The 12831-nt window shown below is 40.0% G+C and overlaps 1 protein-coding gene across 1 annotated transcript in view; it reads right to left on the bottom strand.

Moving 5' to 3' along the window:
* Positions 1 to 11692, bottom strand: part of WDR47 (WD repeat domain 47) — a 57852-nt gene extending 46160 nt beyond the window's left edge. The window contains exon 1 of the mRNA XM_082656668.1: positions 11443 to 11692. The gene's annotated coding sequence lies outside the window, so the exon portion shown is untranslated. The remainder of the gene's footprint in view (positions 1 to 11442) is intronic.
* Between the last annotated feature and the right edge of the window lie 1139 nt (positions 11693 to 12831).

Raw genomic sequence — 12831 nt, 5'->3', positions numbered from 1 at the left:
GCACCACAACGAAGAGTAGCCCCTGCTCGTGGCAACTAGACAAAGCCCACGCGCAGCAACAAAGACCCAAAACAGCCAAAAATAAAAATAAATAAATTTATTTTTTAAAAAAACAGAAAAGATAAATTTAAAAATTGCTAAATTTGGCACTAAAAATGTAAAATGTAAATCTTCCATTTAACAGAAGTTGCCATAAAGTTAAAAGACAAGGGACAAACAAGGACCAAATACAATACATATAAACAGCTAAGTGATTATCATCTAGAACATAAAAATAGCATCTTCAAATCAATATCTCCCCCAAAATTCCAGTTGAACAATAAGCAAAAAATCCAGACAATTCACAGAATTACAAATAACCAAAGAATTTATGAGAAGACGTTCAACTTCACTAGTAATATTAAAGATACCATTTATGGAAAAATTTAAAAGACCTGATAATATATAGCGTTGGCAAGAGTGTAAATGCCCCTTCATATGCTGTGTTAAGACTATAAATTGGGACTTTTTTTTTTTTTTTGCCTGTGTTGGGTCTTTGTTGCTGCACACAGGGTTTCTCTAGTTGCGGCGAGCGGGCTACTCTTCATTGTGGTGAAGCCTTCTCATTGTGGTGGCTTCTCTTATTGCAGAGCACAGGTTCTAGGCACATAGGCTTCAGTAGTTGCAGCACGCGGGCTCAGCAGTTGGGGCGTGCAGGCTCAGCAGTTATGGCTCGCAGGCTCTAGAGCACAGGCTTAGTAGTTGTGGCACACGGGCTTAGTTGCTTGGCGGCATGTGGGATCTTCCCAGACCAGGGATTAAACCCATGTCCCCTGCACTGGCAGGCAGATTCTTAACCACTGTGCCAACAGCGAAGTTCTGGGACAGACGTTTTGAAAAAGAATTTGACAGCATGAAATTTTCATCTATGAAAATTTTAAATGTATATACTCTTTGACTCACTGATTCCAATTCTATTTCTAGGAACCTATTCTGCAAAAATACTTGCAAATATATATAAAGATACATATACAAAGATGTTCCTTAAGATTTGCTCGTAATAGAGAAAAACTAGAAACAAACTGAGCTCTCGATAGGAGAATTGTTAAATTATGGTAAATTCACACTATAGAATACTAATGCAGTGATGTAGATCTACTGTACCTTAACAATAAAAAGGCACATCACAGAACAATACAGCTATCAATAAATATTTGTTGAATGGATGAATATAAATAGGCCAATTTATCTTTTTTAAAAGGGAGGGCATAATATCTCTGTGTCTAAATAAATGACAAAGAGAGGACTGGAGAGATACTTATCAAACTGTTCAGAGTGGTTACCTCTGAAGAGAGGAATGAGATTGGATAGAGGGTGGGGAACTAGGAAGGGAAAGGGGTTGAAGGGAGGTTTTTTACTCTTTATCGTTTGTATTATCTGAATGCTTTACAACCAATATATATTCATGCATTACTTGTACATTTATACATACATTTCTTATATAAATAAAATTTTTAATTTTACACAGAAAAAACTGTGAAAATGAAAAAAAATTATAGAATTAGATCTCAAAAGTTCTCTTCTATATCAAGGTACCAGGTAGAATAGAATCCCAAAGATAGGATCAACTGCTACATTTACAATGCAAAAACTATTGAGTACAAAAACTATTCTAGGATCTTTACTTATATTGTTTAATTGATCTTTATAACAATCTTACAAGATTGGCAATTTCATCCCCATTTTACAGATGAAGATACTAAGCTTTGTAAGGTTAAAAAATTAGCCCAGTATTTATATTAAGGCTGAACATCTCACTAGCAGCTGAATACTTCTTTCAGAAGTGTGTCAGGACATAAATCCTGATATCAACATCCCTGTCAACACCATCCAGGAAATCTCTTAAAAGTATCTGAGGGAACCTATTTAATTGTGTAACAAAACAAAGAGGCAAAGAGGAGGAAAAAATATATATATTTAGATTAACTTTTAGATCAATTTTTCATTAGTTCCTTAAACATCTGGGCTGCCTTATCTTGATAGTCAGGCAAGAAATTGCCTCCTCCTCCCCAATTCATATCCTAAGCTTTGTAACAATAAAAATTAGAATTTCTGACTGTGAAAGAGTAAAAGAAATAAGAGACATAGAGGAGAGGCAAAGAGAGACAGAGAGATAGAAATAGGAAGGGACGGAAGGAAGGAAGAAAATACGGCAGACAAAGGTTAAAACCCTAGAACAAGATTGGAACCATAAGTTGACCAGATTCTAAAGCTCTTCCTACTGTATCACACTGATTCCCAAGAAAGGGAAGGGCATCAATACTTTACAAAAGCAAGGAAAAACATAAAATGGATAGAGTCATCTAAATATGCCAAAATGAAAAACCTTCATTTTACTGAAATAATATATAAAAATTATTCCAACAGAGGTCCATAGTTCTATGATTCTTCAAATTATTTTTCTATTAAACAATGTTAATAGGGTGAGTAAACAAGCTAGAAGTCTACATTAATAACAATCTAACCAGACTTTTTTTTTTTTTTTTTTTTTTTGCGGTACACGGGCCTCTCACTGTTGTGGCCTCTGCCATTGCGGAGCACAGGCTCCGGACGCGCAGGCTCAGCGGCCATGGCTCACGGGCCCAGCCGCTCCGCGGCACGTGGGATCTTCCCAGACCGGGGCACGAACCCGTGTCCCCTGCATCGGCAGGAGGATTCTCAACCACTGCGCCACCAGGGAAGCCCTATTTTTTATTTTAAAAGATCTCTCCAGGTCTAATAAAATATACTTCCTAACCCTACTTGATAAACCACACTTAATTTTTTTTTTTAAGATAAAGGATGTTCGTTTATTTATTTATTTATTGGCTGCGTTGGGTTTTCGTTGCTGCCCGTGGTCTTTCTCTAGTTGCAGCGAGCGGGGGCTACTCTTTGTTGTGGTGCACAGGCTTCTCATTGCGGTGGCTTCTCTGGTTGCAGAGCGCGGGCTTCAGCAGTTCTGGCGTGCAGGCTCAGTAGCTGTGGCGCACAGGCCCAGTTGCTTCATGGCATGTGGGATCCTCCCTGACCAGGGCTCGAACCCTTGTCCCCTGCATTGGCAGGTGGATTCTTAACCACTATGCCACCAGGGAAGTCCTAAAGGAGTTTTAAATAGCTTATTCCTTAAATTATCACAGCACCTTATCGTAAACATTCAAATGTTTATTAAGCAAAATTTCAACCTATAAAAACACATGTAAGTAAGAAATGTAGAATTGTTTTAAGATTAATATTTGTACCAAAAATTTTAAGTATAGACTCTAATCACAAATTAATGCTACATCAACTAAGATCAAAGTGAATATTCATATAAATTCATACAGTATTCTTTATTTGCTTGTTTGTGTGTTTTTACCTTATCTGTGGTAAAAGGTATGCTTTATCTAAGAACACAATTGAACCTTTCATTATATGATGAAATCTCTAGTATTGTTTTCTGTCACACCTAAAGCCAAGGTACCAAAAGAGTGCTTTGTAAAATAGATTAAAATTATCCTTTATGTTCTTTTTTTACTCCCACACTTTTTTGTTTTCAACGAGAAAAGCAGAACTTAAAGATATGTGGGTATGCTTCAAAACTGAACTACATAAAAAATGGTTTGTCAGATAACAAGAAAACAACAACCCAATCCAAAAATGGGCAGAAGACCTAAAAAGACATTTCTCCAAAGAAGATATACAGACTGCCAACAAACACATGAAAGAATGCTCAACATCATTAATCATTAGAGAAATGCAAATCAAAACTACAATGAGATATCATCTCACACCAGTCAGAATGGCCATCATCAAAAAATCTAGAAACAATAAATGCTGGAAAGGGTGTGGAGAAAAGGGAACACTCTTGCACTGCTGGTGGGAATGTGAATTGGTTCAGCCACTATGGAGAACAGTATGGACTTTCCTTAAAAAACTACAAATAGAACTACCATATGACCCAGCAATCCCACTACTGGGCATATACCCTGAGAAAACCAAAATTCAAAGAGTCATGTACCAAAATGTTCATTGCAGCTCTATTTACAATAGCCCGGAGATGGAAACAACCTAAGTGCCCATCATCGGATGAATGGATAAAGAAGATGTGGCACATATATACAATGGAATATTACTCAGCCATAAAAAGAAACGAAATTGAGCTATTTGTAATGAGGTGGATAGACCTAGAGTCTGTCATACAGAGTGAAGTAAGTCAGAAAGAAAAAGACAAATACCGTATGCTAACACATATATATGGAATTTAAGGAAAAAAATGTCATGAAGAACTTAGGGGTAAAGCAGGAATAAAGACGCAGACCTCCTAGAGAACGGACTTGAGGTTATGGGAGGGGGAAGGGTGAGCTGTGACAGGGCGAGAGAGAGTCATGGGCATATACACACTAACAAACTTAGTAAGGTAGATAGCTAGTGGGAAGCAGCCGCATGGCACAGGGATATTGGCTCGGTGCTTTGTGACAGCCTGGAGGGGTGGGATAGGGAGGGTGGGAGGGAGGGAGACGCAAGAGGGAAGACATATGGGAACATATGTTTATGTATGACTGATTCACTTTGTTATAAAGCAGAAACTAACACACCATTGTAAAGCAATTATACCCCAATAAAGATGTTAAAAAAAAATGGTTTGTCAGTAAGTATAGGACTATATCTATTATATAGTGGTACATTCAGAAACATAAGAAAATATACTGAACCAAGAGTCACAAAAACTTCAAAGCTTACTAAAAATAACACAAATTATACAATATTAACTATAGAAAGAAGTACAACAGAGTATATACTAATTACCCATTAAAGTTTTCTATTCTTAACTTTTCTACTTCCTTCGCATTTATAAACTTATCATAGAATTGAGTTGGAAGGTACCTCTGTCCACTCTCTAATTTAGTACAGAATATCTGAACACTTAACTCTGAGAGATGGTCTGCCAACCTCTACATAAATGCCTCCAATAACAGAAAATTTCTATACCCCCCAAGGCACCTATGGAAGACAGTCTCTAAGGCGGTCACCAATAAGACTACTAGTGTTTTTACATCCTTTTGTAGTCCCTGGCCCTTGAGTGTGGACTGGATTTACTGACTCACTTGTACCCAAGTGCAGAGTGGAAGTGTTGGGATGTCATTTCCAAGATTTATAAAGAGATGGTAACATCCATCCTGAGGGCACACATGTGCCCTCTCTCAGACTGCTCACTCTGGGAAGCCAGCTGCCATGTCATGAAGCAACCTTGTGGAAAGGTCCAAGTAACAAAGAACTGAGGGAAGCCTTCAGTCAACAGCCTGTGAAGAGCAGAAGCCCTCAGTCCAACAAGGAACAGAGGTCCAGGTCACTGAGCTTGGAAGGAGATCATCCCCGAGTCGAGTTTTCAGGTGAGACCACAGCCCCTGTAAGAAACTTGACTGCAACCTCAAGAGAGACCTAAAATCAGAGGCTCCCAGCTGGGATGTTGGGACCCTCAGAAACAGTGAGATAAATATTTGCTATTTTAAGCCACTTAGTTTTGGGGTAATTTGTTACACAGCAATAGATAATACAGAATTCCTTCAATTTTTTCTCAAGTATAAAAAGGCATTTTGTTTTGTTTTCTAATATTGAATTAAAATCTACTTTCATCTAGGTATGTCTTTGGGTCAGCATAATAAAAATCTGTTACATTAAAAACTTTTACACATTTGAATCTGACAATCATCAGGTCTATTTCCCTACTTCCTTCAACCATTCTTCACATACCTTCCAGATCCCCTACAATTCTAGTCATTCTCCTCTGAACATTTGTTAATCTCTCTCTTTAAAGCATCTGAAATAGAACACAATACTCCAGGTATGGTCTGGTCAACAACTGTACACAGTGAAATTAACAATTCCCATTATGTGGGTACTATACAATGAACACACCTAGACACACCTAAAGTTGCTTTACACCATCTAGTTGTGAGATATTGTTTTTTGCACTTCCCAGAATTTCATTTCAAAAGCTTTTCCTGAAGTTGGAAAGAAGACCAACCCAATTCTGTTTCCAAGCTCTCAAAATAATGTAAACAGCAAAATTTACAAAAATTTGCAAACAACATATACAGTAAGGGGTTAATATCCAAATATACAAAGAACTCATACATCTCAACATCAAAAAGCAACCCGATTCCTGATTAAAAAATGGGTAAAGAATCTGAACAGACATTTTTCCAAAGATATACAGATGGCCAACGGGCACATGAAAAGATGTTCAACATCACTAATCATCAGGGAAATACAAATCAAAACCACAATGAGATATTACCTCACACATGTCAGAATGGCTATTATTGAAAAAGACAACAAATAACAAGTGCTGGTGAGGATGTGGAGAACATGGAACCCTCGTGGACTGTAGGTGAGAATGTAAATTGGTGCAGCCACTATGGAAAACAGTACAGAGATTCCTCAAAAAATTAAAAATAGAACTACCATAGGACCCAGTAATTCCACTCTTGGATATTTATCTGAAGAAAACGAAGACATTAATTAGAAAAGATATATGCACCCCTATGTTCACTGCAGCATTATTTACAAAAGCCAAGATATGGAAGCAACCGAAGTGCCCATCAGTATTTGAACTGAGAAAGAAGATGTGGTGCGTGTGTGTGTGTGTGTGTGTGTGTGTGTATACACACACACACATACACATATGCACAATGGAATATTACTCAGCCATAAAAAAGAATGAAGTCTTGTCATGGATGGACCTTCAGGGTATTATGCTAAATGAAATAAGTCAGACAGAGAGAGGTAAATACTGTATGATTTCACTTACATGTGGAATCTAAAAAACATAAAACAGAAACAGTTATACATAGAGAACAAAAAGGTGGTTGCCAGAGGGGAAGCGTGTTGGGGGTGAAAAGAAATAGGTGAGGGAAATTAAGAGGTACAAATTTCCAGTTCTGAAACAAATGAGTCATGGGTATAAAATGTATAGTGTGGGGAATATAGTCAATAACTATGTAGTATCTTTGTAGGGTGACATATTGTAACTAGACTTATTATGGTGATCATTTTGAAATGTATAGAAATATCAAATCACTATGTTATATAATAGGAACTAACACAGTCTTCAATAATTATACTTCAATTATACTTCAAAAACAAACAAACAAACTCATAGAAAAAAGAGACCAGATTTGTGGTTACCAGAGGTAAGGAGCAGGGGAAGGGAGAACTGGATGAAGGCTGTCAAAAGGTACAAACTTCCAGTTATAAGATAAACAAGTACTGGGAATGTAATGCACTACATGATAAAAATAATTAACACTGCTGTATATTATACAGGAAAGTTGTTGAGAGTAAATCCTAAGAGTTCTCATCACAAGGGAAAATATTTTTTTCTATTTTTTAAATTTTGTATCTATATGAGATGATGGATGTTTACTAAACTTGCTGTGATAATTATTTTGTAATGTATGTAAGTCAAATTATTATGCTGTACACCTTAAACTTATCCAGTGCTATATGTCAATGATATCTCAATAAAACTGGAAGAAAATAGATAAATAAATAAACAGGAAAAAATGTTAAACCAAAATGGACATTAAGGCACCAATTTTAGCTCAGTTCTATAAAGCTTTCGCAAAGATTTTATGTAAGTTCCATTTTCTTTTTCAATAGATCAACAAAAGTCACAAAACATGGCACTTAATCATAGAAACTCATTCATTTCACAGAATTCATTATTTAAATCAAATATATCAACTATAAATAATATAAAAATTTTATGTCCTTTTTCATGTAGTACTGTTTCTCTATAAAATACAGTGTTGACTTGTGAAATGGGATCAACCTCCTAGTAGAGTGGCAAGCATGTGATTGGTGCAATATAAATTTATCCCCTTTAGAACTCATAAGGTAAGGGCATTGTCCTTAGGGTTGCTAATAACATGCTATGGAAGAGCTACTGTGCTACAGATAACTATAAAAATTTACTCTGGAAAAAGTTTACCTTGTTTTTTTTTTTACCTTGTTTTTTAAAAAAATTTTAGGTGTAACTTTGAAACATTGGGAATCCTGATTAGATCAATTATGTTAAAGATGCCATATGGAGAGACTCCTACTTGTGGTAACATGTTTGAAGTAAGTATTCATTTAAAAATACTTGTGTCTACTATGTGCTGACACGATGCTGCATCCCTGGGATACAATGATTGAGTTACTATGGTGAACAAGAAGATAATACACAAAACAAAGGCTTCTAAGGGAGGGTGTGGTGTTTTGTAAGGTATCTTTTTACACAAACAAAAACAAACTCAAAATAAAAAGGAAGAAAAATCAGCTGAAATATGTAAGCTTTGGCTATTCAATGTAATGGTCTCAAAATTAAATGGCAAAAAAAAAAAAAAAGTATTCTCAGACATGGGTCAGCACTGGATTTATAACCTGAAGACCTGGATTAAAGTCTTCTGTATAAAAATAATATACATAAAATATAAAGTAAAGAGTATCATACAAAATTATAAATAAAATGCTATGGAAGTTCTGAGGTATCTTGCTAAGAATGGGTCTGAAGGATTGTTAATATCCTAACATGCAGAGATGGGAAGGGAAAAGTAACATTATTGTGAAAAAGTAACTAACATTTATTGTGTATCCACTATGTCAGATCCTGTGCTAAATACTCCCATCCTTCATCTATATAACACTCACAACTCTCCAGTTTCATTTTACAGATGATTACACTAATACTCTGAGACGTCAGTTACTTGTCTAAGGTCATACTGCAAAAAGTGCAGAAGCAAGAATGGGACGACCGGGTCTAAAATCCTGTGACCTTTCCACTATAACATTCTAACATATACAGGGGTGAAAACAAAGAGAGGATAGTTAGGATTCAAGTAATCTTGAGGCTAATGTCAAAGTTTTAGAAAACGGAATTCAACTTATTTCCTGTCCTATGTAGTGATTTGTCATTTATTAGCTGAGTAAGTCTAAGGCAATGCTTCTTAAACTTTTCTCCATAAGGACAGAAGAAACTGAACCCATCCCCACAGAGCCCATAAGCATAAAATTTCTTTGCAGTCCTTGAATTTTACCTAGAAATTAGTGTGAATATTACATTCTCCATATATCTTCTGTTTAATATAAAAACACTATTTTTTATCAAACTCTTCAAGTGAAATTGATGACAACTCCATTAGTGTGTGCCATGTTCTGTGACAACAGATTTATCTCTTGTCACATTGCAGCTTATCACTAATACTCCTATTTGAAAAGCAAAGGTCGGGGGGATAAGTAAGCTATTTCTTGGTTATTCAAGAACCAATGATGCACGCTGAGGATTATTTAACACCAAATGAAACTCAAGTAAGAGTTATTGGCCATAGCCTTATTTTCTAAAATATGAGAATACCCTACTGAAAGCAGGAAAGCAATCCTGACCCACATATAGGGAGGAAACACCCTTTTCTCCATGTCACCACAGTAATAAAGAACCTCTGCCACGGGGTAAAGACACATCTTAATAGTTTCCATGAGCCTTTTTAAGGCCACTGTAAGAAATAAGGTCCTGGACCTAGAAATACTAAATAGATCATGCAGAAAATTTTAATTAGCCATGTCAATGCTCCATTCTGCTAAAAGGTAATCAACAGATGCCTTAAATTTTTTTCCAAAGTGCTTTCAAATACTTTACTTTGTTCAACTTCAGAGCTCATTCCGAGACTAATACAATAGCAAGTACTATCGTCTGGAAATTAAGTCACTAGTAAGGTAAGTACCTCTTCCAAGATTGCAATCAGTAGCAAAGGGAAACTTAAATCCTAGAAATCTGATTTCCAGCTTACTGAGCTACTGAGGAAAACTGCATCTTTTCATACTTATTTTGCAGCATATATCAAAGCATATCACACACTATTTAGTAAGTAACTAACTGATAAACTCGATTTCACAAACAGAAAAAGAGGCTGAACACAATTATGTAACTAGGAACATAAGATAGTACCCCTGCTCTCTTATGATACATTCCTAGTACTGACTTTAAAAAAAAAAAAAAGAAAAAGACAAGAATTAGGAAGTGGGAGGGTGGGAAGAAAACAGGTTAAAATTCCTTCACAAAAAAATTACATATCCATAATGGCATCAAATTCAAGTGTTTGTGTGTGTTTTTCCCCTAACAATATACGGTTATGGCTTAACTGGTTGGTCACTAAAATAATTTTTCTTTCCTGTGTGGAAGCAATCTACCCACTGAAACCTAAGGTAAAATTGTTCATTACATTTCCCTCCTACACAAGACCAAAGAATATGTCATAAAAAGGAAAATGGGCTCTTAGGCGTTTCTCCTTTCTAGTAAAATTTCAAGGCAACACGTACCAACACTGGAGACAAAAAAAATTCTACTTGGATTTACTGTAAAGAAAAGGTTTATAACGTATTAAAGCCTACATGTTAATCTCTGTGCCATTAACTTCTTGAAGCATTCTAAGAAGTCCGCAGCAAAGGGAGGGAAATAAGTGTTAGGATCATAACCTATGAATGTGGGTGGAACAAAGACTTCTCCCTTCATTATGCAGAGAGAACAAAGTTGCCAAAAACGCTCTGCTCAGATACCATGCGTGGTTACTGACTGCACCTCTGGGTACAGAAAAGAAAAAAATCAAATACTGGTCAAAGGCTGCCCCTGCCTGCCCCCGCCCCTTTCGCCCAAGGCCTCGCGCCAGAGCTGCAGCCCCAATCTCTTTCTCCCCAACATAAGAAAGCGGCTTAACCCTAAGAGTTCTACAAGCTCCCGTTCCCTTGTCTCCTACGCAGACGCCCCCGGGGCACCGGTCCAACCCGAGTTCCAAATCCAGTCGCTGCCCCCCTCCGCGACCCCGCCCAGACCCCCAAAGCCCTGCTGCCACTGACCACTGACGTCAAAAAGGCCAAACCCGGCCCCCGCAGGGCTGCCCCAGCCCCGCAGCGCCTTCCCCTCCTCCCGGCCAAGGCGTGCCCAGAATGGGACGCGAACGCGTCCCTCGGCTGTCGCTCGGGCTCGGCAGAGGGGCGAGGAAGGAAGAATCAGAGCAGTCGGCCGCCCTCCCGCCCCACAGCAGCAGCGAGGTGGGCACCAACCCTGCGCTGGCTTACTGGTCAGGGGCGGGCGGTGCCAGGGCGAGGGCCGTCGCTCGGCCCCCGGAGCCGGGTTGGCAGCGAGAGAAAGGTGTGGTTCAGGAGCGGCGGCTTCCCGTCGGGGCCTGGCCCCCATCCTTCGGCGCCGGGGCCTCACCCACGACCCCAGTCGCCACCCAGTCAGCACCCAAGCCTACCCAAGACCCTTCTCCGGGGCCGCGAACGCCACCCTTGGGGGTCGCCACGGTCGCAGCCCTGTCAAGTGGTGACAGGCGGTGACGGGTGACCATGGCAACCCGCGGTGTGCAGCGCGGCCCGACCCCGCCTCCGCCTCCCGAAGTCGCTCACCTGAGGGCTCCGGGACGAGCCCGGAGAAATCGCGGAGGAGAAAGCGGCGCGGAGGCCGGAGGACGGGGCCCCCAAGCGGCGGGCTCCGGGCTGGAAAGGGAGTGTGAGGGCGGCGGTCTGGGCTCGACGTCGGTCCTGCCTCCAGCCGCCCGCGCGTCAATCCATCAGCTCGTCAGTCTGTCTTTCCTGCCGTCTCCCCCTCCCGGACCGGCGACCGTCCGCTCAGCCTCTCACACACTGCGGTTGTCAAGCGGCGCTGCAGCCGAGCACCAGCCCCGAGCCGCAGCCAATCGCCGCGCTTCCCCGAGGCGCCTCAGGACCCCGCCGAGCGGGGCGGCCAGGCAGGTGCCTGCGTCGAAGGGAGAGTCGGCTGGGCGGGCGCCAGCCCGGGGCACGGTGGGGACTGGTCTGGTGGACCGGCTCTCCGCTAGCGCTCCAAGGACCAGCTGGACTCGAAGGAAAAGCCGGCGCGGCGACTGCGTGAGAGACCAGCACCCGGCACGCAGACCCTTTGGTGGCTGATGACCCCGCGTCCCGAAATAGGGCGGAGGGAGTTGTCTCCTCCGATCGAGAGTCGTCTGCGCATTAGAAGTGACTCTTAAGACTCCTCGCTGTTGATCTATTAATAAGGGATAACGAAATAAATCTCGCCGCCTTCTCCTCTCTGCTTTTCCCGGTTCCACTTCCTTCCTGAAGACTCCAGCAGTTTAATTCCCCCTTCTTGAAGCTTGAAGTATTTTTGTTATTTAACACTTAACACATTCACTGTTTTCCATCACCCGTTTTGGTTGTAAGCCCCATGACAGCAGACTTCACTAGTTCCCACCCTATCGGTGCAGCAGCATTCCACAAATATACCTGATGCTCAACCGAGCTGAATTAAGCATTCAGGGGTAAAACCATGTAGAGCTAACGAAAGAATACAGGACACAAACCTGTAAGAACTTGGTCCTCACAAAGGCTAAAAGCCAAGAGTAAGTGGGGCCTCCCAAAGTGAGGGAAATGTGGCAAAAGGGACTGGTACTAAACATCAGAAACATTTCTGGAAAGGAAGAATTTGACCCAATTCAAGATAAAAGAAGCTATAGCTTGAGGAAAAGGTTCTAAGAAAAACATTTACAAATTGATGGAAAACAATTTAAGCACAGAAGCTTAACTGCAAAACTTCAATTGCCTAGCCCTGATTAACTCCTGGAAGAAAGTCTTCATTAAGAACGCTCTCAGTGATAAGCGACAGAAAAATAAATGTAAACACAGGTTAATGTTACCCAGGGTCTTGATGTTAAAAACACAGCAATAACAACAAAAACTTTACAGAACGTATAAAATGAAAAAGTGGGCAAATATATCTTGGAAATAAAATAGTCTATTGATTATTTTACCAGTATA

This window comes from Grampus griseus (genome assembly GCF_964374135.1).
Source record: "Grampus griseus genome assembly, chromosome: 1".
In the NCBI taxonomy this organism is placed as follows: domain Eukaryota; kingdom Metazoa; phylum Chordata; class Mammalia; order Artiodactyla; family Delphinidae; genus Grampus; species Grampus griseus.
This window is presented reverse-complemented; position numbering and strand designations above follow the sequence as displayed.